At 35.2% G+C, this 26,553-nt stretch overlaps 1 protein-coding gene across 7 annotated transcripts in view; it reads right to left on the reverse strand.

Moving 5' to 3' along the window:
* The window catches only part of LOC141396602 (uncharacterized), a 128,984-nt gene that overhangs the window by 100,074 nt on the left and 2,357 nt on the right, over positions 1 to 26,553 (reverse strand). The window lies entirely within an intron of this gene.

The following is a 26,553-nucleotide window of genomic DNA, read 5'->3' on the forward strand; positions in this document are numbered from 1 at the left end:
AATAGACTCGTTGGTCTAGATGTTCTCGTTTATACCTTTTATTATTTTATATATTTTTTATTTTATACCTCAAAAAACTATCTGTCTATATAGAATACCTTAATTGGTCTTCTGTCTGCATATAGAAGATCTTAAAAGGCATTCTGTTTATATAGAACCCTTTAAAAGGCCTTCTGTCTATAAATTTAGGTCTTATTTATATACAGAAGGCCTTTTGTCCATATATACGACCTTAAAAGGCCTTATGTATACAGACATAAACCTTAGAAATCCTTCTGTCTAAAAATTAAGAAGACCTTAATAAGCTATGGGGACTCAGATCACAAGTCATACCGTGGTCTTACCTATCTTAACCTATGGTGGACTTGTCTGGTGGCAATCACCTGTGAAAAAGGCTTTACTATCCAACTTATCAAATAAGCAAAGGGCTACGTCAATTCTGACAACCAGAGCAATGAAACTCACCCCTCATGCTGCTTTGATCCTGTATCTCCAACCTCGGGATATTTTGGTCCAAGGTGCGAGGTCTGCTTGCTTATAGACTCTAAGACGGCTATCAATATTTTTGTATGCGATGAATCAAATAAAGTCTTACAGACAGGTTGAACATAAAGTTAAATTATTTGAAAATTTTGCCTATTAGGGCGAAGATCATTTTTAATATTAATTTTAATTAATTTCTCGTTGGAATCGAGCTTAATGACCGTTTATTTTTGCAAGTGAAAAAGGAAAGCCCGTGATTCGAACCAAAACAACCACCACTATGTGGCATGCATGTTTCGCCGTTGGTAGAGCGGCTCATCAGCCATATAGGTTGTGGAGTGACTTCTCTGTTATCGAACTTTTTTGCTTTCAAATGCAATTTTTTGTTTTTACAACAACAATGGGCATTTATTTGCCCATTCAATTGTATGGCTTTCATGACAGACGCTTAGCGCTGCCTTTGATGGTAAAGAGTTTGGCTCTGAACGCTAACACGCCGTGACAACACATTTTTTCCTGTGTTTTTCAAGTACGTGGGTTCAAACCCCAGCCTGGCTCAGCTGATTTTTATTTATTTGAAAATCATTTAACATGTTATTTCATATATACATATCAGGAAAAATGCCTAAAATTATCTTTTCCATTTCAAAAAAATCAAAAAAATTTATTGATGCTACATCAATGATTTTTGGTACATAGATTAAGAAAAAAAATCAGCATTCCAAATCTGTTTTCGTTACTAACTTTGATCGTTGCGCGCAAAAGATATAACCGTTTTAATTATGATAATAAGAAAAAATTCTAAAAAAATCGCGGCTTAATATAGTTAGCTGTTATATCCTATTATCATTAACTGAATTCGTATCCTTTGCGATGATGCAAAAAATAATCGCAAAGTCTCAATGGATTCGCGAAAAATCAAATTTGTTAAAAAATGTCACGTATTTACAAACATATTTTTGAAAAAATAGCGCTCATAGTTACGAAAAAATATATAAAAAAAATTATAACAGCATCCAGACATTTTGAGGAATAAAATGAAACCTAAGTTGTGAAAGTTGGAGCTATAGTATTCATGTTATTTGCAAAAATACGAAGAAAATATTACGAAAAAATTAAAATCATATTATTCTAATTTTATTTTTTTATGGTTTTATAGCAAAAGTTGGAGAAGAAATGTTTGAGTTCTTCGGCATTTTCGTCAAAATTTCACGCAATAATGATGATATTCCGTTGTAACAAATTTTTCGCTTATAGTTTTCCTATTGGATAATATTATTAGAACCTTATATTTAATCACAAGGAATTTCAATTGTGGCATAACGTTAAAATAATGTTATATTGAATATTACAACATTTGAGACGCATATAAACCGCGTAATTATGAAAATGACATGATGCGCATACGATTTTCCAACACAGCGAATCAATCCCTTTTATTTGATGTACAGTTTGTCAAATTCTATTTGGCGGCCACGATGTAGCATCTGCTGCATTTAAGGGTGCAAAATACAGTAAAATGGTCATAATTTCCGCGAAGTTCATTTACAATTTATGCGCATCCGATTTCAATAATCACCATTAAAAAATACATCCTTCTATACCGTTTCAATGCGATCCATCAAGAACCGTGGATGTAGCATCGCACTTAATTTTTAGAAAAAATCTATTATATCTCTGGATCAGCGATAGTTTTGAAATATCTGTTTTCGCGCAGTTTAAACACGCGTATCGATCTATTTATTTAAGTAGAACTGACACATCCAAAACGCGTTTTAATATGCGATATTTTCAAAATAATTTTTTGCAAATTTTCGAAATTTGAGGGGTATCATATCCGCCGATCTAGTTGTTGGATTTTTACGCGTCGTGGCTTGTTAGATTCAGAACGTAAAAAAACTAAATTTACGCGGGTTTCCACGGAAATCCAATGACGTTTGTAAATTTTAAACCAATAAAATAGGGTTTTGAGAAAAATTTACGCACAAAAATTTCGTGTTTAGGCGCAGATTACTGTGATCCTGTGAGGGCTACACCCTCATGTTATACATTAAAAAATGCAAAATCGCGAGTACTACAATCCAATAATAAGTTTTAGGGAAAACCTGCTGCGCGTCCCGATTAGAGCAATAATTCAAAAAACCCCATTTTTTAGGTTTCAAAATGTCAGCATCCGTTTGAGGTAGATACAGTGGATATATTAAAAAATCATACATTAGAAACTTCAACTCTGAAGTGTGCTCTTTAACTTCTCCTTTGAGCATTAATCTCTACATTGTGTTGTAAATCCACTAATTGGAAAATAACATAATGAAACTCGTTTATTTCAACGATTTTTTCCGATTTTTTTACATTAGTACGACCACAGCTTCCGCTCAAATTATTATTTTAAGAAACCCCTCGGTGAATCGGGCTAAAACAGTTTATTTTGCCTAAATGCGGTCAAAAGTCATGGTATAGTAAAACTGATCGCGAGTTACAATGCCCCATACCTCAGTTTCAACATAAGTTAATTTTCTACAAAAAGCTTGATATGTATTTTGGGGTCGATTAAATGATGATGGAAATTTCCATCAGTAACCAGTCACAGTGTTTTTATATAAATTTGGCAACCCTGCATAAACTACTCTCAAAAATATTCAATATGCAACATACAACAAGGAAGAATCACAAAATACAGAAAAAAATGTTGAAAGGAAAAAAATGCGCGCGCAATAATACATCATCATCGTCGTCAACAACAAACCGAAGCCAACAACAAGTAAATATATAATAAAGAAGACGACGTAGTAGTCGATGAGAAAACGAAGGTAAAAAATATTGAAAAATCAAAATAGCGAAAGCGAAAAAAAACATTAAATAAGAAATAAGGCAAGTAAAAGATTTGAACTAAACAAAAGTCCGCCACAATATTATGTGCGGCAGATACACACGAGGCAAGACAGTACGAACTTGCAAGTGGGGCTATGTAGGTATGTGTCTTTTTTGCGAATAACTTTTGTGCATGTCGGAAGTCTATTCGTCGTAGTAGTAAAGTCGCTTGCTTTATTATTATTGTTGTAACAGTGAAAACATGTAGCATAGCTAACAGCAGCGAGTTGCAATCAACTATTGTACACAAATTGTCCGATGCAACGCCAAGATACATATCCACGACAAACTTATTACGAAGTTTGAAATCCTATTCACGAATATGACAACGACGAATATGCCGCCGCTTCAGTCAATGTGATGCGTGTATGAAGTTATTTCATTTTTGTTTCAGAGCATTCACAAATAGTAAATATGTATGAATGTGTGTGTATTGCTCGTAGTACACTGTGCATTCCTCTACTACGAAGATAAAATGATTCTGTGAAGTATGGATTTGTTTACTGCCATTGCCGCGCTTAGTTGGCGCTTAGCTAAGCTGCATTTCGATTGAGAGTCGGTCGATATACACCTGTGCGCAGTAACGCAATATTAGCTGTGTCTGGTTACCCTAAAATTTGTAACAATTTGTACCAATTGTTGCTGGAAGTCGTCTGTTAACACAAATAACCAGCAAAAGAGAGCGATTCGAGAGAGACATTTTGACAGTTCTTTCACTGAGAGCTTGCAAATTCTTGCTGGACAAATTTCTTCTAGCAAGCACTTGCAAGCTCTTCTTCTTCCTGAAAACAATCAATCAGCCGTTTTTAGTTTTTTGTTGATTTATGTTTGTGAACTTTAAAAACAATTTTATTGTGGAAATAACATAGTCTAATTGTATTGTTTTATGGAGAACAAATTTGTAAAGTGGAAAAATACTTTTTTGTTTCATTTTCTTTTTTATTTTTAAAAAAATACAACGTGTTTTCTTCCTTTGTTGGCGGACAAATTGTTCTGTTTTGGCAAGTCAGCTGATTGCTTGCTGGTTTTTGCTGGGAAGGTGTCTGTTTACTTTTTACAATTTTCTCGCAAAAGAGAATAAAAATCCCTTACTCCTTGAGAAAGTTCTTGCTGGACAATTCTTGCTGGGAAAGTAACCAGACAGACTTATTGTATGAATGATAAAAGGGGAGGGGATAACACGAAACATCTACGACAAATAACATTTATGCTCATACAGTATTTCAAGTATGAATTTGTACATTTGAGAAACACAAATCTGAGGAAACCACGTTTACACTATCTACATTTTTGATCTGTTTATTAAATTAAATAGCAAAAGTAGTCAAAGTGGTGAGGGAGCGACTCCCATATAAATTGTGCTGTGTTTGGTGTAACAGAACGCAACATGTGTAAAAGTGGTACCAATTCTAAAAACTTTTTAGTTCTGCAACACAACTTGTATCTCCACACTCCCATGTAGAATGCACATATTGAAATAGTGGAAGGTAGAATAATAATCGATTCATACGTTAGCAAAAATTCATTGGGTAATTGTAACCATAATATAATAATTGGTATAACCCTCTCTAACATGGGTGACTCTGATATAAAGTTAGTTGGAGGGTATCTGAAAATTATTCTTTCTCAGATCGCAGGATGATACTTTTTACAATTTATATTCTTAGAGTTGAAAAATCCATATTGAACCCAGAAAAACATATTGGAAGATATTCAGAGCGCAGGCGGCTTCAAAAATCCTTACCAAAACTCTCCCGCTTTTCTATGAGGACTCCCATCCAATCACCTACCCGGGGAGGAAAATACCAACAGCTTTGGTGGAACAAACTTATAATAAAGCCAGTAAGACAAAACCTAGTACTGATTGGAAATCAAGAAAGGGGTTCTGTCTACTAGCGAATCCCTTAAAAAGTATTAGGTCTTCTCTAGTAGACCTGCGTTTATAAACGACAGTTTTGGAGAGACAATAGCAAAAATACAAACCAATTTCGCCAATACATTTATAAAATTTTAATATATATTAAGAAATGTATTGGTGAAAAAAGTTGGTATCTTGACTATTGTCTGTGTGTAAACGACAGGTAAAGAGGTCTTCTGTCTATTCTGGAAGACTTTAAAATGTCTTCTGTCCGCTATAGAAATACCTTTAAAGGTTTGTAAAGACATTAGAAGGTCTTCTTCCACTAGAGAGGACCTAGAAAGGTCTTATGTTTACTAGAGAAGGCCTAGAAAATGTCTTCTGTCCATTATAGAAAGGCGAACTATCGAGTCCAAAGCGAAATAGCTACGACACAAAACATCCGTGCCCACTTAAATTGGGTTAGATAGATGTTTAAATGTTAGCATGTTACACCAAGTTTCAACATTAGATATTAGTTTTTGAGTCCACATGCCTTTTGTTGACGTCGTCCACCTCCTTTGCGACTCTAACAGAGTTTGACTTGTGACTGCCTCCAGGTCACTATCATTAGCTTACTAAGGTTTAGAGCTTACTAACGTTTGTTTACATCACATTTCCGATACCGGAAGATCGCGCTGACTGTTGTTTTGAGATGCAATTATTTTACCGCCAATAAATAAGAATAATCAGCGATTTTTGGCGTCAAAGCAGTGTCGGAGAACTCCCGAGGTTGTTTTGACACTTTATTATGCGCCTAATTTATGAAACTTTTTAACAAACTCGATTTATTTACTTAATTGCTACTCCTTTCACGCAATTTGAAACGGCCCTTACCTCCGACTGCCACAGGTTTACCTACTCTTCCCTGCTAAAAATGTGTTTCTTGAAAAAAGATGTAAAGTGTTGTATTAATCTGCAGTTTGAAAATAATTCGACCACAATTATGGAACTAAATTACTAATTGGACATTGACAAAGCAAGAAATCAACGATTTGTAAAAAGTTCTCCTCAAATTTATAAGTGTAAATCACTCAAAATTGCACTGAATCTATCATTATTTCGCACCAAAATTAAGAAATAATTTTTTAAAATTTTACTACTTTTTATTTTGTAGCAGAACCAAAAATGTTATATATTGAAATCATTGGGAGTGCCCAACTCCATAACATAAAAGTATAAATTCCAATAAATGTCATGTGAATTATGAAGAAATTAGAAATTTGCATGTGAACCTATCTCTATTTCGGCCACTGTAGGTGCAGGTATAAAGAACATTTTTTGACTACTCTTTCTTATCCGATATTTAATACCTTTAACGACCTTTAAAGACTTAAAAGGCCTTCTGTCTACTAGAGAAGACCTTAAAAAGTATTGGGTGACTTCCTTTTCGTCAGTTGCTTGGAAAATGACTGCAAATGTGTGAAGTATTATGCTTCATAACAAAGCAACTGACGATACGGAAGTCAGCCATTCTGTCATCTAGCGAATACCTTAAAAAGTATTCTGTCTGCTAGAGAAGACCTAAAAAGGTCTTCTATTTACTCCAGAAAAAATTAAATGCAGCGGAACAGGTGTTGAAAATCGTAATGGGGATTTTGATGGTCTGTCTGCGTTCCTCGCACATGCTTGGTCTATGGAAAGAGGTAAATGTTCCCTATATTATCAAAGAGGAGAAATGATCTAAAGCCTGAGGACTGATTAGTATTTTTCCTTTCTAATGAAGACAAAGGAAAGGTTACTGGACCTTGAAGGACACAATTAGATTCGAGTGAAGTTCAAGTCGTTTGAAAGAATATGCAATATTTATTTATTTTTTTTATTTATTTATTTCAATTCATATTTGCCTAGTCTTTCGACCTTAAGCTGTATACTACATTATAATGTTTATATAACAAAATTAATATAAAATAAAGTAATAAGTAAGGAATATTTAAACTACTCAAACAAAAATAATTACTATCTGTAAAAGTAGGGGTAGTAATTATAAAAAAAAAACCGATATAAACTTATAACATTTCGACTAATAGAGATTTAAAGTATTCCAGGAAATTGATGGGATGTTCAACTACTCGTTTAACAAAAATATACAATGATATATTATAAACATAACTAATTGGTAAAAAAAAAACTATAATTTTTGAAAATTTAAATTTAGCAAGAAAACAAAGATTATGAAGAAAGGGCATTTTGTGCAAGCACACGATGAATTTTTAACTACTAAAATGAAAACTGCATTAACATATGAATTTGAATCTAGCCACCCAAAACGTGATGTACTTAAACAAATCAAGTAAATAACGACCGAGTGGCAACATCCATATGTTATAATGAAAGTAAAATTTTTTGGACATAAGTGAACATAGGCAGAATAAAACATGGAGAAAAATAAAAACACAAGATTGCTAAAAAGATGCAATTATGTATACATATATACAAGCATATACATGCATATGTTTACTCAGGCTATTGAAGGTGCCTCAGGAGATTTTCACGAAATGTACGTTGCGTTACATTAAAAAATCGTATAGAAAGTCTTAAAGAAAGTGGCAAGGAATTATATATCCTGGCCACCCTAACGTGAAAAGAATGCTCTAAAATCGGAGTTAATCTTGGAATAATTAGTTTAGTCTTTACTTTGGAGATCTATCTCGATAATGGGGGTCTTGAATCATTTCCTCCATCCTAGTGGTATGGATTGATGAGATGCTAAAAAGGAGGAATAATCATTCGCATATAGAAGAGACTTCCGTGAGTAAAACTGTCAGCAGAAGTACACAACAGGGGAGTGGTTCTTTCACCCTACTCTGCCTTCTGTTTTGGCACAGCTGTATAGCTGGGCCCATGATAATGGTCTGGGAGTGAACCCGAAGAAGGCGGAATTTGTACTATTAACTAGGAAGCGAAAATTTTTTCGATTTCCAACAGTTTTGAATGGTGTTGCATTAGAACATTCTCTCGAAACTAAAAACATCAGTACATACCTGAATATCGAGGAGCGATCAAAGAAAGATCTTAATGCTATCTACTTCTGCAATAACCCCACACATATTATTCGAGGACTCACGAGCCGTGATTTATCAAAAGCCTTTGATACTCTCAAGCACTCCACGCTGTTTGAGGACATAGAGCAGACAAGTCTCCGGCCAATATTGAAAAGTTGGATAATCAATTATATGAGGAACAGGAAATCCAAGCTACGTTGAGTAAAACAGAGAGTTATCAAAGGTAAGGTTATATCTCCGGGACTGTTTAACCTCTACATATCCTGTACTCCGCCCCCTCCATTGAGATCGCATTGAGATCGTAACGTATGCGAATAATTTCATGATTATCGGGTACCATCCCTGATAATATTTTTGAAAGACTGAACTCCTATTTGATCGATCTTACCACATTTTTTCCACGCTAGGAATATTCAGATATCGGCCACTTAATCTACGGTCACTCTGTTCATCACATGGACGGCGCAGATGAGAAGAGAGTTGAATGTCTTGGTCGATGGTAGCAGAATTCCCAACAGAAACTACCCCCCAAGTTCTAGGGGTCACAGTTATCTGCTACAAGCTCCTCAATTCCTTAGCCGCAGCGCTTGGGGTGCAGATAAAGAAAACTTGTTGACCACATTTTATACGATAGTTCGGTCTGTGTTAAGCTATGCTGCGCCAGTGAGGTCAAAGAATATAAGTACAACGCTATCGAAAAATATTCAAAATTGTCAGAACGTCCTGAGAACCTGTTGCAGTTCTCCTGTTGCATTCTCATATCTTCAGTGGACCATCTACATGAGGAGACAAAGATTCTTCCAGTACAGCAACACAATGTTACCGTGAGAGCCACCCTAACCACCATATGGTGGATATTACACACACCCCATTTCTCGAAGCTGACCCAGCAAAATGTTCGATGCCAAAGATGCTAATCAAGAATGGGTGCAATTGAAATGGAATGTCATTTTTTCAGCATCTTCACTCATTCTTTTTACAAGAGCGTGACCCCCAAAATATGCAATTCATTTTCAGATCCTAAGCATGTCATCTTCACCAACTCGATGGAATGGCATCTATACCAATCCTTTGGCATGGCATCTTAACCAATTCCCATGAATAGCATTTTTACTAATCGTTGGCATGTCATTTTCACCAACCTTTTGGCAAATGGAAAATGGAAAATGCTGTATTGAAATATGATTTTCATGTTTTTTATCAATTCAAAGGAATTTATGAAATAACTATATTTTAATTATTATCATAAAGTTTATATCCATAATTTCAGTTTGCTCTCGTTGTTGTAACAGTAGTTAATATGTTTGTATCCTCATTTTTTTTACTTAATCTGACTCTGGGTCTATCAGTCGTAAGAATGTGGCTATTTCGCTATTTCGATCGTTTGTAAGCACAAATCTGCATACTTAAGTTTCTTAGCTCGGGATGGTGCATCCGTCTGAATTCCTATAAGGCAAACCTCGATGACACCATGCAAAACATCTAACCTAACCTAAACCTACTCAACAGCAGTTGATATGTGGGTTACGTTTCCATCTTCAAACATGAAGTCAGTCAATCCTGGACATGAACCTCTGGAGTAAACAATACTTCATCACATTAACAATCCACTTCCATGTATGTAGGCTAATGGTATAGACGCCATCTACTTGGTTGATTATCCGAGACCAACACTTGGTTGATTATCCAAAAAGTTATGCAGTCTCGCCAATAACAAGAATCACATCACACTTTCCACTACACATCAACATCATCAGCACTCACACATCACCACATAGCAGCATCTAATATCATCTCATCCATAGTCCACATTGAATCTTCCCTTCAACACTATCCATCATCCATCCATAAAATCCACAACCGCACACTTTATCATCATCAACAGCCTTGTATCAACATATGCACCATTCAAAACATACATCATAACTCATGACTCCTGTACACCATCATCACCACACGTAACATCAAATAACAAATCCATAATAATAAACAACATATCACACTTCTACTTCACACCATCACCTACTATGTACACTTCACCATACAGCAGCATCTATAATCACTTCATCAAATACGACATATATATACTTCAATAGTCAGGATGATCACAATGGACCTCAAGGTCTCCGAGTGGAGTGGCTGCCAGCACGGCAGCTGCGCATCCTAAACCTATCCAAAAAGTTCGTCTGATCTCAGGTCATCAAAAGGTGGTCTTGAACGTAAGATCATGATAACAAAAGTTTTCATACCACGGCGGCGGGTTCTTCGATACCGGATTGACCACGAACGACACAACACCCGTGTTCCGGCCAGCTGCTGCCACCTAAGTGTACACATGTACACTTGTGGAAATGTATGGGCCTGATTTCACATACTGGTGCGGATAAGTTATACATTTTATGCGGGGTACACACGGTCTGTTTTGATTGTCGACTTTTTGGGAAATATCGATTACTGTCAAACTGTCCAGCAACATCAAAACATTTTGTGGTTGCCTGATGACAGTAAAAAATGAACGGATACAACGGCAAGCAACCAATTATTTGAGCAAAACTGACAGACAAAAGTGATCGTGTGTATCTCGCTTTAGTATATTTAAGAATCGATAAGTCCGACCAATCGATGAGCCGTTTCAACTTTTTCCATGTTGTATTTGTGCGGTGATTTTCGCCACCGACTGTATTACTTGAAGATGTAAACATGCGTTGTGCTTTGTGTATTTTGAACGGTATTGAATTGAAATTGATCGGTTTACAAATTAGACTTTTTATGTTTTAACGTTTTAAGTGCCAAGCTAATAAAAAACATATTTTGTGTTTGTTATTCGATTTTGAAACTTTGAACTGGATTTTAACTCAAAGCAAATGTATAGGCGAGATAAAATTGCGCGATTTGGAACACTGAATTGTACCTGTTAGTTTGTAAGATTTTTTAAGTATTTACATGTCTAACAAAAATAATTCTTAATTTAATTAATCGAGCTTTTTATGACCTAAGGAGATTACATTGAAAAATTGATATCTAGCGAAGTCCTACACACACACATCAACCCCTATGCGACGATCTTTTCTTTAGCTGGTTAGGCTAACATCATCAGGCGTATTAGATGTTGTTGTTGTTGTTGCTAGACAATTTTCGCCATTTGGAACTCCTATTTATACATCCAAGATTGCAATTTTGCATTTGTGAAGTTCAAATTGAAGCTTTTTATTTCCAAAGACGACTCATTTGTCCCCCTTCTATTCCAGAAATCAATTTTTTTTTTCTCAATGTTGCATTCATATTACGGTCGATGGCTTTTTTCCATCGTAGACTGTATATACAGTTAGTCAACTTAATTATTGCAAAACCAAAATTATTACAAAATTTTTAAATAAAACATCATTTTATTGGTAAATATCATTATTAATATTTTTGTTAACAATACAATTCTTATACATGTTTATTAATATAAAAAAATAAAAAGTAGCTAAATTTCACTAAACATTTTCTTAAAATTAACAAAAATAAGTACAACTCATTATTTGCACTGCCAACTAAAGAATTGAAAAATTCACAACTTTTCAGTCTTTCACGGTATTTTTCGAAAAGTTGGTTCTAATATTTCGTATGCCCACATTTGGCATCAAAAACAGCTTGTAAACGTATCTGAATTTAATAAATAAATTTCGGAATGTCATATTCCACGGGTATTTTTTAGCCATTCGTCTTTATTGCATTTTATTTAGCCCGACTTTTTCCTTCAGGTACACCTATGAATTTTCGATGGGGGTAATATCTAGATACTGGAACGGGATGTAAATGACTTTGGTACAGTTGTATGACAACCAAGTCCTACATAAATTAGATTTATGCTTAGGGTCGTTGTCTTGGTAGTACTTATATTGCAATTTGTTTGAATTTTCAGGCCCAACAGGCCCAAATTTCTTGACGCTTTTTTCTCTTTTTTTAAAACATCTAAATAATCCTCCTATGTCATTGTTTCTTCCAAAATCAGGATTTTACCACCGTCACTGCTTGGTATACAACCCCATACCATAACTGACAGTTTTCCAAACTTTACGGTATGTATTAAATTTTTGTTTTCCATGGCTTTCAAGGGTTTTCCCAATAATTTTTGAGGTCCATTGTGAGAGTACAACATAATTTTAGTCTCATCAGAAAATATAACGCCATCCCAATACTAAAGATGGCGTGAAAAGTTGTCTATAACAAGTCTGAATAGTTTATATATATTGTGATGGAAGGGCAATGACTCGTGATGAGTGATTGTTATTATGTAGCACTTTTCTAACTTTTCCATGTGACACACATACTCGAAAATCATTTTTAATTAGAAAAAGCAATTTTCTGGTGCTGCTTTGGGCTATTTCGTTAATTTCTTTAATCATTCTACAGTCAATTCGTGTGGTTACAATTTTGGACCTGCCATGTAACGCCCTCAGTTTGAGCCTGGCTTCTTTTTCGGTGCGGTATATGATGTTGTATACACTTCTCAGCTTGCGAGAGGTGATTTTATTTCGAATTTCCCATTATTATAATCGGAATAGACCAAAAGTAGCATATTTTCCGAACCCGTTTAACTGACTTTCTCTTTTTCTGAATATACCGTCTATGTTACACACACAAAAATTTATTTATGATCAAAAATTATGGATCTACATGTCCACATACCATAAAGGTCTTAAAAATCCTTAAATGCAAAAACATGTCCACATACCATAAAGGTCTTAAAAATCCTTAAATGCAAAAAATCGCGGGGAAACCCCACGATTTTATTGCACATTAATTCATTTTGCAATTATTTAGTTGACACCACAAAAACCAGGTACCCATCCTATTTGCCCGTTGTTTTTGTTATTTGCAACCGATTTCTGAAAGGCAAAAACTTAAAAATAATTCTTTTTGGGAGCATAAAGGAAGGGTATCATTTCGATACAATAACGAAAAATACAAACACATCGACTAGATATTGTACATTAAGTCTTTGAGTTTCTATTCAAGGGCCACCTTGTAATTCTGTGGGAATACTTTTCGCTATGTAATCATTTGTGTTTTATCTGCTTTAGTATGACTTCTTCATTTGCTGACATTGATACCACTGAGCAAATATTGCACGGCTAGGAATTTTGATTTTTTTTCTTGAACAGCATTACTAAAAACCCAGCTCTATCTAAAGCAGTGAAAAAAAATTAGATAAACCAAATACTTAAAAATTATGAATGTAAATCTTAATACCCTAAAGAAATTCGAAACTAATGAAAATAGGATTTGTATTGACAACTGACATCTGCAGATTGTACAAATTCCTCTGAAATTGCACACAGAAAAATTATGACGTGTGCCAAAAAAGGGAGTAACAGATGTGACTCATAAACGGTCACGTACATTAATATGTACGTATGAGTGTATACAACAAGCGTCACACTACACACCCAAATACACTCACTTACACGTGCATCTCGTCAGCAACAAAATACAAACTGCACACAAGACAAATAAGAATCAAAAAACACGAAAGACCGCATTCTTAAGCATCCCAAATTTCATATCGACCAAACAGATGCACCACACAGCAAAATATGCTGCTATCTGCAGGCCCGCCCGCCTGCCTGCTTGCAAACAGTCACATTAGTATCACTCACAAACAACAACTAACAGCAATAAAATGTAAAAGGCCTTGAAAGGAATTTCAAAAATGTCATCTAATAAAAACTGAAACAAAATAAAGTGGACAAAAAGAGAAGAATACAACAACAATTTGTTGATTTTATGAAAGAACAAGAAAAACATGTATTTGATCAATAAATTTTGTTGTTGGCCCGGCTAAGAGAAACTTTCCTGTTATGAAGACATAGTAGAACACGTTGCTGTATATTTTTAAGTGATGTTGGGTACATTTATATTTTGATTCATCCAAATATAACACTTTTTAATTGGAGTCGTTCTACTTTGAATATTTGAGATGAGAGTGAGTAATAAGTAGACTAAGGCTGACTTCCGTATTGTCAGTTGCTTTATAAATGACTGAAAATGTGCGAAGTATTATGTTTCTTAAAGCCGTTGCAATTTTTAACGCAGGTAAATAGCAAACATGTATCATTTTTTTTTTTTCTGATACATTTACTTGCATTTTCAAGGAACAATATATGAGTGTGCAACTGAAATATTTTGACGAAGTTTAAACAACACAAAGCAAATGACGATATGGAAGTCAGCCTAATTTCAAATAACAAGTTGCAGAATCTAGTACAGTTCATTTGATGAAGCAAGAAGTTTCGTATTATAAATAGAATTATGTGGAAATTGGTTTAGATTTAACTCAGCGTAAATTTGTGTACAGTAACAAATTGAAAACTTAAAATCCGTTAACCATCCGATAATGCTCGCAAGGACTGGTTTGATTTGATTGGCTCCAGTTTGGTTTGTCAGCTAATATTATTATTATTATGACATGTTTATAAATGATTTTCATATTACAAACTTAGTCTATTTACAAAGTTTCGCCATGTGTTTCTATTATTAGCTAAATATTGTAATTGATTTTGGTTAGTTTCTGACATGATTGTTCTTCTCCGTGTAGTTCTTGGTCTGCCTCTTTTGTCAGCTAATATATTGCGCCTAAAAGTATACACTTCTTTCTCAAAAAAATTATGTAGTTACATTAACATTAATTAATTACATTAACATTATTTAATCATCCTATAACTTTTCATAGCGGACTGAAATAACAGATCCGAAGTGTTTGGCTACTTTATTTACATTCTAGTTTCGGTTTGTCTGCTAGTATATTGCTCTAAAAGTATGCACTTTAATTCAACTTTCACAAACAGCAACTCTTGCGTTAAAGAATGTTCTGTACAATTTTGTCAGTCAGGTGTGGAACTGCCGAGGTACAGATGCTGAACATATACATATTTTTAGTAGTGGGAACATAAGTATTTGTATGAATTTTGTTTGCCTTATGGCTTAACCCCCAGTTTTTGTAACTTATTTTTGTTCGTTCGTCTATATTCGTAATAATTTAGGCATTCATAGCTCAGCCCCCAGATGACATACACATCTAATTTTTCGTATACCCGTTCCATATATCATTAAGGATTCCTCATTTAAAAATCAGCGCTCTACATTTGCGCTAAAGCGAGTAAATCGATCTACAAAATTTGACAATTCGTGTGAGAAGAATAAAAATGTTTACAAAAACTGGAAGTAAGTATTTTCGTAACTATAGTATTATTTCATATATACAGTTAGACAACAAATGTATTGTAAAGGTCAATCTTGTAAAAAATTGCATATTAATTGTTCGTTTATGGCAACAAATCATGTAAAAACCAGTAAGGAAAAGATCAAAGTCGGGCGGGGCCGACTATGAAATACCCTTCACCACTGTGAATATGTAAAATATATATGGGAGCTAAATCCAAATCAGAACAGTTTTTGATATAATTTTTCACATTTATGTGTAGACCAAATTCCGTCACAAATTCCAAATTTCATTGAAATCGGACAAATATAGCGTGTTTCGTGCATCAAATACCTCAAGTCTGCCTAAAATATATATTAGAGCTATATCCAAATGTGAACCGATTTCGATATATAATTTGGCACACTTATTTCTAGGTCAAATCCCGGCAAACATTCCAAATTTTATTGAAATCGTACATATATAGCGCGTTTCGTGCATCAAATATCTAAAATCGGCCGAGAATATATAATTTGGCACACTTATTTCTATATAATTTGGCACACTTATTTCGAGACTAAATTCCGTCGCACATTCCAAATTTAATTGAAATCGGTCATATATAGCGTGTTTCGTGCACCAAATACCTTAAATCGGGCGAAAATATATATGGGGGATATTATATCCAAATCTGAACCGATTACACTGTGCAACAAGGTTTCTGTGCGGTGGAAAATTCCTTTTGGAGATGAAAGCCCTTAGTGAGTATATTAAGAACCCAAAAGGAAATTTTCCCCATAGGTCAAGTTTCTGAGATATCGCGCGATGCATTTTTTGAATTTTCGCCTATGATGTTTGGGAAAATAGCTCTATATCTCTGTTTGCCGTTATTGTAGCTTCATTTTGAGATTACATGTCTTCAGTCAAATCGAATGGCGAATCTTTTTGTAGAACATTTCATTCTTCTAACTCAATTCCTTTCATGTCCTTTTCGTCCTTTCTTTCTTTAACCGTAGTAAAAGTACCACAAGATGAGATTTTACAGCATCCAAATATTCCACAAAAATGTTGCTCAGAGAATTTTAGGTATGGTTCTCATTGACAACTAATCGATGTTGTCACGTTTTCATTATCTTTTTTGACATTTACCCGGTTTTTGTTCAGAAAAAAACCTATGTTTTGTTTTTCTGTATATTCGTTATTTGTTATGTATTGGTAGGTAGACATACCCATTGGTTATCGCTTATATTGACATCTGGGATGTATCTGAAATATTTACCATATATAGCTCCCGATATGCTGAACACGTTAATGACAAATTTTCTTCGAAAATAGATCCGGTTATCTAATATTTTGAACCGGATATAGCGATATAAAACCCGGATTTTGTACCGATTTTATGTAACCGATTAAGCTTATATGCATACCATTAGAAAGCTAATAAAATTGCCAATCAGGGAAAATAAATCTTTTGACAGCATCTTACCTGTGTTCGGTGCTAAAACAAAAAACACGTATTCTTGAACCGTTTTTTAAGGAAATATATCACAGCGCGTAAATATGAAGATAAAAGCTTGGTGGGTGAAATATTCTTTTTGCCGATGAAAGTCGATGAAGTTAATATTATGAACCCGGAAGGACAGTTATGTCATAGGTCAAACTTTTGAGTTATAGCGAAATGGAATTTATGTTACGGGTTTATTGTCGTGCTCTTAAAGCTCATAAAGAATGTATGCATCACGCCATAACTCAGAAGTTTGACCTATGACATAATGCTGTAATATTTGGATGCTGTAAAATCTCATCTTGTGGTACTTTTACTACGGTTCAAGAAAGAAAGGACGAAAAGGACATGAAAGGAATTGAGTTAGAAGAATGAAATGTTCTACAAAAAGATTCGCCATTCGATTTGACTGAAGACATGTAATCTCAAAATGAAGCTACAATAACGGCAAACAGAGATATAGAGCTATTTTCCCAAACATCATAGGCGAAAATTCAAAAAATGCATCGCGCGATATCTCAGAAACTTGACCTATGGGGAAAATTTCCTTTTGGGTTCTTAATATACTCACTAAGGGCTTTCATCTCCAAAAGGAATTTTCCACCGCACAGACCTTGAGTTCCAATTTGTGGCACAGTGTTAGTAGCGTTCGTCCTTTGGACAAAAAAACTATGTTCCCCAATTTTCATGCGAACCGGACAATAAATGCGACCTGTACTTTGTTTACAAAAATACATGGACAGACGGACATGCGTAAATCGACTCAGAGTGTGATTCTATGTATATCCCTAAAAGGAACTAGGGGTCTATCTCGTTTCCTTTTGCATGTTACAAACTAATGCACAAAGACATAATACCCCTTACCAAAAGGTGGTGTAGGGTATAACTATACGGTTTTTTGTGCAAATCTCTTGCTATTGGTCCCCAAAACAATATTCCGTCAAAATATGCAAAGTTTATTTGCGATTTATAAAAATACGGTCAAAAATAAGAATTAACTACTGGTTGGAGGTGACAATAAATGTATTGCAAAAATTACCAAATCTACGGTTTTTTGGAGAATTACCAAAGTTATGTTCGTTAATGAGTTGTCTATCCACTTTGGACATTCATTGGAGTATTAATGAGCTTAGTTAAACCAAAATTTTAGGTTCGGCATGATACATTCTAAGGGTACTGGTTCCCCAATTTTTATTAAATCTTGATCTTTCGTTGGAGGATTTTTTCGAGTTTTTTTCTTAAACTGGACCCAAAAAATTTATAAGGGTTGATATCAGGATTTTGGCCCGAGGTATTTATCAGTTTAGTTTTGTTATATTACATCAGCAACTTACACAAATCAGATTAATATGTCATGTTCTGGCCTTTGGAATGGCGTTTTACCGACTTTCAGAATAACGACTATTAAATATTTCCTAATGATGTCAGTGGGGATGTCTTCTCAATCATTATTATGTCCGTGAACCCGATTTTGAATACTTTTTTGCTTGGTAAAAATATAGTACCCGGTTTTTCTAGAAGGAGTATAATTTCCATATTTGATGGGTTTTATTATATTTGGCTTACTTTTTGGGATTTATTATGATAGCAGAGTATAATATCTATCCATTTAGTAAAAATGAAGTGATTCCAATAATGTTGAGAGAGGAAATAGAGCTCTGTTGTAGGTCGTTCAAAATAATACACTGAGGGACTATTTTTCGCTATAGTGTCCAGAGGTATTTCGATGTTTTCAAAGCCAAAATCTGACTGTTTTGCATTGGTCCATTATCCGACAATACATATTGAGCCAAATATTCATTCTTTGCATAATTGTTTGTGGCCGATTCGTCATTGTTTATTGTTAACATAACCTCATGCGTTTTTTTACCTGTCTGAAGACCCTGCACTACGACTTTTATTTTCACTTAACTTTATCACATTCAATACTGTTAGTCCATTATTAGCCGCAAAACTCATTAAACAACAAACATTTTCAAAAATGTTTAGTTTTATAGTACTGCTTTTCCCTATGCAATACATTTATTGTCACCTCAAAGTAGTAGGTAATTCTTATTTTAGTCCGTATTTGTTATAAATTGGAAATAAACTTTGTATATTTCGACGGACTATTGTTTTGAGGACCAACAGTTTTTAGTTTATAGTTTTACAGTTTATAAGTGTTGATTTTATTCGACCTTTTTCATTTATGTTAGAAATAAAACTTTTTGAGCTTTAGGTCAATATGGATTTTTATTTATTTTATTTTTCCAATATTTCGCAATTGTATAAATTGCATCCTCAGGGAATATGTAAAAATTCTAAAGTCAAGTAAACTTAAGTTTTATTTCTAACGTTTTACAGTTTATAGTTTTTACATAATTTGTTGCCATAAGCGAACAATTAATATGAATTTTTTTACAATTTTGGTCTTTGCAATACATTTGTTGTCAAACTGCATACAGTTTCATATAACATACATATATGTAATATATTGTAATTCATTTTAATTGGCCCGATGGCTTAGAATTATTGTAAAGTTGATTAATAAATAAAATAAAAAATAAACATTAGTCCGCTTTTGGAAGGTCAGATTAGTCCAGAGGGTTATTTGGGGGATTTTAATGCTCATCATGAGTTGAGGTATTCGTTCATCGGAAACGACCAGAGGAGTATAGTGTGGGCTGAGCAGATTGATAGCACTACGTTTTGAACGGTCGATGTGGACGTCCCTACCAGAATTAGCGGAGAGTGTCACAGTTCGCCAAACATAACCATCGTGGCTGACAAATGACTACAACTGGCAACGCGTCGTTTCTCTTGGATCAGACCATTTTCCCATAATTGTCTCCATCAGCAGACCGTCCAATGTAATCACCTCTGAACGCACTTCATCAGTCATGGGAAAGCTAATTGGTCGAGTTGCAGAGAGTTCACTTATCACCGTTTTCGAAATCTGCCCAAAACTGCTGCTTTCGGGTAGCAGGAAGGACGTTGCAAGACATCATCACTGCTGCAGCCGCTCGCCATGTACCTGCTGGTCGAATACCCGAAGTGAGACCAAACATCCCAGCAGAGACGAAGGGATTAGCAGCTATTGAATTGCCGATCATCAGCATGGGTTCCGTAAGCAGCACGACAACCGCGCTGCACACTATCTCCACACATATTTGTCGAGGACTCAACCAGAGCAAGCCGTGTGATAGAGCCTTAGATACTGTCAAGCACTCCACACTGTTTGAGAACATAAAGCAGACAAACCTCCGGCCAAGTCTGAAACGTTGGATAATCAATTATTTGTGTAAACGCCATTCGTAAGTGGAATTCAGGAACAAGAAGTCCAAGAACCGTAGAGTGAAACAGGGGTGATATCACGGAACTGTTTAACCTCTGCCTCACTGTATTCCACCCCTCCAGACGGCATCGAGATCGTAACATATGCGAAAGATTGCACGATCCTGGCGTCAGGTACCCTGATGACATCTGTGAAAGACTGAACTCCCTTATAACCGATCTTACCACCTTCTTCCACGCGAGGAATATGCGGCCACTCTGTTCACCACCTGGACGGCGCAGGTGAGAAGAGAGTTGAATGTCGTGGTCGACGGCAGAAGTCCGACCACAAACTGCCCCTAAAATTCCAGAGGTCACATTTGACACTACCTTCACGTCGTCAGCACATGCCACAGCTATCTGCGACAAACTGAAATGTAGGAACAAGTTCCTCAAGTCCCTAGCCGGCAGAACTTTTGGTGCAGATAAAGAAACCTTGTTGACCACGTATAAAGCAAAAGGTCAGTCTGTGGCAAGCTATGGGGAGCCAGTTTGGTCCGCGAATATAAGTGTTAAGCGATGGAAAAATGTTGAAACATGTCAGAATGCCGCCCTGAGAACTGTAACAGGGTGCCTCCACATATCTTTGGTGGATGTCATCTACATAAGGAGACAAAGATTCTTCCAATACACCAACACAATGGCATGCTTTCGTTGCAGTACTTGCTAGGGTGTTACCGTGAGAGCCATCAAAATCACCCTCTGTGTCGCTGTCCAATGCTTACGAGCAAAAGACTACGAATCACGGATGTCTTTCTCAGCCTTCTGTGAAACCGAACCAAAAAGTCTTCTTCTTGCTAATGGCCTGAAATGGCTGCAACGAGAAGAATTTGCAGTACCACACTAAACAATTAATCTCTATTTTTCAATTCTATTCCCCTAAATATTTCTCCTTCCCCCACAATATCGCTTTCTAATTCTCTCCTTTCAGAATTTTCTCCGTAATAAATTTGTTAAAACATGTGATCCAGAATCAAACATCCGCTTTGCCGTTTTACTCTGTCAATTTAGCGGTTGGTCAGACAGGGAAATAACCAGAGATTGATCTAATTTTAAGATAAATCTGCTTTGTATTACGAACTGTGAAATTGCTCTATTGGTTAGTTAACATAACATTAAATCTAATACTATAAATTGTATGAGGATTGACATGACATCTCCTTTCAATTCTGTCACCCTATTCATAATCCTTTCCCCCTAATTCTAATACAAACATAATTTTACCATTTAAATTATTTATCCCAATAGGTTGAAAGTTATCATCATCATATTTACAAAAGTACAAAAACACAATCATAGTACATACTTATATTCCAATTCAGTTTTTTAAATACAGTTAGTCAACTTAATTATTGCAAAACCAAAATTATTACAAAATTTTAAATAAAACATCATTTTATTGGTATAAATAAATATCATTATTAATATTTTTGTTAACAGTTTAATTATTACACATGTTTATTAATAAAATGAAATAAGAAATTGAAATAAAAATTGTCTTAAAATTAACAAAAAGAGCAACAACTACTCATTATTTGCAATGTCAACTAAAGATTTAAAAAATTTCGGAATGTCATAGTCCACTGGTATTTTTTTGCAATTCTTCTTTAATGGATTTTATTTAGTCCCTCCTGTTAGTGGGCGACCTATTCACGAATTTTTTCTTCAGGTGTTACCATGAATTGTCGATGGGGTTAATACCTAGACTTTGGACTGGGGTATCAATGACTTTGGTGCAGTTGTATAACAACTAAGTCCTACATAAATAAGATTTATGCTTAGGGTCGTTGTCTTGGTACTACTTATATTGCAATTTGTTTGAATTTTCAGGGTCGGCAGGCCCAAATTTCTTGACGCTGTAGGTAAAATCCTTTTTTAAAACATATAAATAAACCTCCTCTATCCCTATCCAAAATCTGAATCTGGACGTTACCAACGTCACTGCTTGGTATACAACCCCATACCATAACTGACAGTTTTCCAAACTTTACGGTATGTATTATTGTTTTCCATGGCTGTAAGGGGGTTTCGAAATACTTCTTGAATCCCATCGTTATAGTACAACATAATTTTAGTCTCATCAGAAAATATAACGTCATCCCAATACTAAAGATGGCGTGAAAAGTTGTCTGTAACAAGTCTGAATAGTTTCTATATATTGTGCTGGGAGGAGAAGTCACTCGTGATGAAGGCTTGTTATTATGTAGCACTTTTTTGACTTTTACATGTGACACACATACTCCAAAATCTTTTTTAATTAAACAAACCAAGTTTTCTGCTGCTGCTTTGAGGTCTTTCGTTAATTTCTTTAATCATTCTCCTGTCAATTCATGGGGTTACTATTTTTGGACTGTCATGTAACCTTTTTAGTTTGATCATGCCTCCTCAGTGCGATATATGATGTTGTATACAGTTCTCAGCTTATAAAAGTTGATTTTAGCGATTTCTCTGGCGGATTTACCATTATTATAATTGGAATATTTATCCATTTTGCAATTATTTAGTTGACACCACAAAACCCAGGTACCTATCCTTTTTGCCCGTTGTTTTTGTAATTTCCGACCGATTTCTACATTTATTGGCATGATGTTGTCATAAACAGGTAAATCAACAGATATGTACAAAAAACCCAACATTATTGCAAGAATTTCTTGCAGTAATTCCTAATCAAAAATCGAATTTTTTAAAAATGCATCGGTTGCAATAATTTAGTTGACTAACTGTATGTATGAATGGAGCATATCAAAACAAAATTAAAATGAAAACATAAACATGTTTTTGTGTGAAATCAAAAAACAAAAACATTCGAAAAAAAAACTGTTAACACAAAGAACAGGTGAAGCGTAGAATGAAAATTAGGTTAAATTATGATTATACAAATGATGTTAATCAACGTATTTGGAGATTTTTGTTTGGAATCTCCGAATGTGGGAATTCATTCGGCTCTGTTTAAAGTCTCAACAATGTTTTTTCTTCTTCATCATCTTCAATCATTTTATATTAAGGAATTTAGCTTCAAATACATACGTACATCAACTACTAAAAAGCAGCAACCTATCGAACCAAGTATACAACAGTAAACGAACAAAATCAGTGAATAAAAAAACAAGTTTCTTTAAGCATCACAACAAAAACTACAAATACTCTGCCAAAATGACAGCATATCATTATAAAATTCCATTGTAACTGTGGGAGAAGGAGGAGAGTAGATAAAGGAAGGGACGTCATGTGGAGGGAGTTGTAGATGACTATGATGATGATGGCCTGTCACTAAATCCATTAAAAATGTTCGGTATGATCATATTCACACAGTTGGGTATAAGAAAATAGCAGCATATTGTATTCATACTACTATTTTAAGACATCGGGCAATGGGTCTGACAAAGGTACGTTGTGGGAAACTCGCTTGGTAATTTGTACATAATAATCGATCCGTTGAAGACACAAAACTATTAAAATATAGGCCCCTGGCACTTCTTCAAAGTGACAACTAACAGAGCAATCAAACAACATTACCAGGTAATGCTTAAATACTTCAGCCCGACCAGCAGCAAAATTATATTTAACTAATATCCTGTTACTATCCTTAGACTATGCAGTGATCCCAAAGTTTTGTTAAAGGACAACTTATTGTACAGTGATGGTCGAGGGTTCGAAATCCGGCATGACAAGATCATTGTGGTTAAACAAACCCTCACGTGATCCTGGATATCCAACGTCTGGACTTATTGGTTCTGTTACATGCATCTAGGATTACATTAATATTTCGAGTGTCTAGATCCTGCTTTTTTTATACAATAGACATGCAGATATACAGATGGAGAAAAAGATAAAAATCTACCTACCTGGAAGGCAAGTTCGAGAACATGAAATCAAACACACAGAAGGTTGAACCACAGAAGGTTTCTGTGTTGTTCTTTGGTTTCCTGGACAAAACATCATAACTAGGAGCAATAATAGTAATTCATTGTAGGTTGCGACCGCCTGAAAAACGAGGTGGTGGCTTATGTTAACGATGTTGTAGCTTTCTGTGCAGGGTGCTTTTGTACAGACATCATGCTGGTCCTTTCTGTATATAGACCCTTAATGAAAGAATGGATGCTCCTATAGAATCCTTTCTGAAAGATGGGTGCTTCTGTAGACCCTTTCTGAAAGAAAAGGGGATTCGAAAGGCCCTTTCTGAAAGAAAAGGTGCTTCTATAGACCATTCCTGAAAGAAAATGTGTTTCTATTGACTCTTTCTGAAAGAAAATGTGCTTCTAGTGACTCTTTCTGAAAGAAACGGTGCTTCTTCAGACTCTTTCTGTAAGAAAAGGTGCTTCTATTGACTCTTTCTGAAAGAAAAATGCTTCTATAGACCCTCAATGAAAGAAAGGGTGCTTCTATAGACCCTTCCTGACAGAAAGGGTGCTCCTATAGACTCTTCCTGAAAGAAAGGATGCTTTTATAGACCCATTCTGAAAGACCTTTTTTAAAGAAAAGGTGCTTCTATAGACCCTTTCTGAAAGAAAGGGTCCTTCTATTGACCTTTTCCGAAAGAAAAGCTGCTTCTAAGAAGCCTTTCTGAAAGATAAAATTCTACTATAAACCTTTCTGAAAAAAATGCTTTTATAGACCCCTTCTGAAATAAAAGGTGCTTCTATTGACTCTTTCTAAAAGAAAGAATGCTTCTATAGAAACTTTTTGAAAGAAAGAGGGCTTCTATAGGCCCTTTCTGAAAAAAATGGAGCTTCTATAGATCCTTTCTGAAAGGGTGCTGTTATAGACGATTTCTGAAAGAAAAGGTGATTCTATGGACATTTTCTGAAAGAAAGAGTGTTACTATAGACCCTCTCTGAAATAATGTGAGCTTCTATGGTTCATTTCTGAAAGAGAGTGAGCTTCTAAAGACCATTTCTGAAAGAAAGTGAGCTTCTATAGACCATTTCTGAAAGAAAGTGTGCTTCTATAGACCATTTCTGAAAAAAAGTGAGCTTCCAGAGCCCATTTCTGAAAGTAATGGACGCTTTCTGAAAGAAAGGGTGCTTCTATGGACACTTTTTGGAAGAAAGGGTGCTTCTATAGACACCTTCTGAAAGAGAGAGTGCTTCTATGCACACTTTCTGAAAGAAATGGTTCTTCTATGGACACTTTTTAAAAGAAGGGTTCTTCTATGGACACTTTCTGAAAGAAATGGTGCTTCTATGGACGCTTTCTGAAAGAAAGGGCTCTTCAATGGACACTTTCTGAAAGAAAGGGTAATGTAAAGTAATGGACGCTTTCTGAAAGAAAGGGTGCTTCTACACTTTTTGGAAGAAAGGGTGCTCTATAGACACGTTCTGAAAGAAATAGTGCTTCTATGCACACTTTCTGAAAGAAATGGTTCTTCTATGGACACTTTCTGAAAGAAATGGTTCTTCTATGGACACTTTCTGAAAGAAAGGGTGCTTCTGTTGGCCGTTTCTGAAAGAATAAGTGCTCCTATAGACCTATTCTGATAGAAAGAGTTCTTTTATAGACCCTTCGGACAGAAATGGTGTTTCTATAGACGCTTTTTTGAAAGAAACCGTGCTTCTACAGACCTTTTTTGAAAGAGGAAACACGTATTATACACCAGAAATAGTAAACTTCCCAAATTTCTTTTACCAGACTTGGTTGGAGTTGCAAATGTGCTACAGAGCTTTGCTCCCGCAAGAACATCATTGACAAAAGTTGGGGGCTCGATCGAAGACCTTTATATTGCAAACTTCATAAGGTTTACTTAAATATATTTAAGGATGCTTTAATCCTGATTCGGTTCAATTCCAAGAGAATTGGACTGATTTCAGGCTTTGTTAGTCAGGAGCATTTTGGATGAGCAGGGTGACGTAATCATATGATTTGCTTACAGAAGACGGACCATAGGTTACAGATGCAGAACATCCATGTTAATATGGCCTGCGATCTCTCAACGTAAAACACGCTCCCTATTCTCACTCGATAAGATAGTAGAAATGAAAATCATTGTTGAGATATGTTTTCTTTCCGCAACACAAATTATATATCGTTGTAATCGGGGTCCCAAAGGCTGTAGATATGGCAAGATGATCAAGGCAATCAGACCTTAAAACTGACTTAAGCTTATTTCTGTGTTACACCATAAGTTGTTACGAGAGGGTGCCCATATAACTCCGAAGAATTTGGTCTTGAAATTTGACAAAGAAATTGCATTTAAGACTGGTGGCATATATTACTGCCACCAATTTCGGAATAAGTTTCCTCAAACTGCCCATAAATGCAATTTCAATTTCCTTATTTGCTGCAAATAACCGACTGC

This window comes from Musca autumnalis, unplaced genomic scaffold (assembly GCF_047663935.1).
Source record: "Musca autumnalis isolate F117 unplaced genomic scaffold, ASM4766393v1 scaffold_3, whole genome shotgun sequence".
NCBI classification, from domain to species: domain Eukaryota; kingdom Metazoa; phylum Arthropoda; class Insecta; order Diptera; family Muscidae; genus Musca; species Musca autumnalis.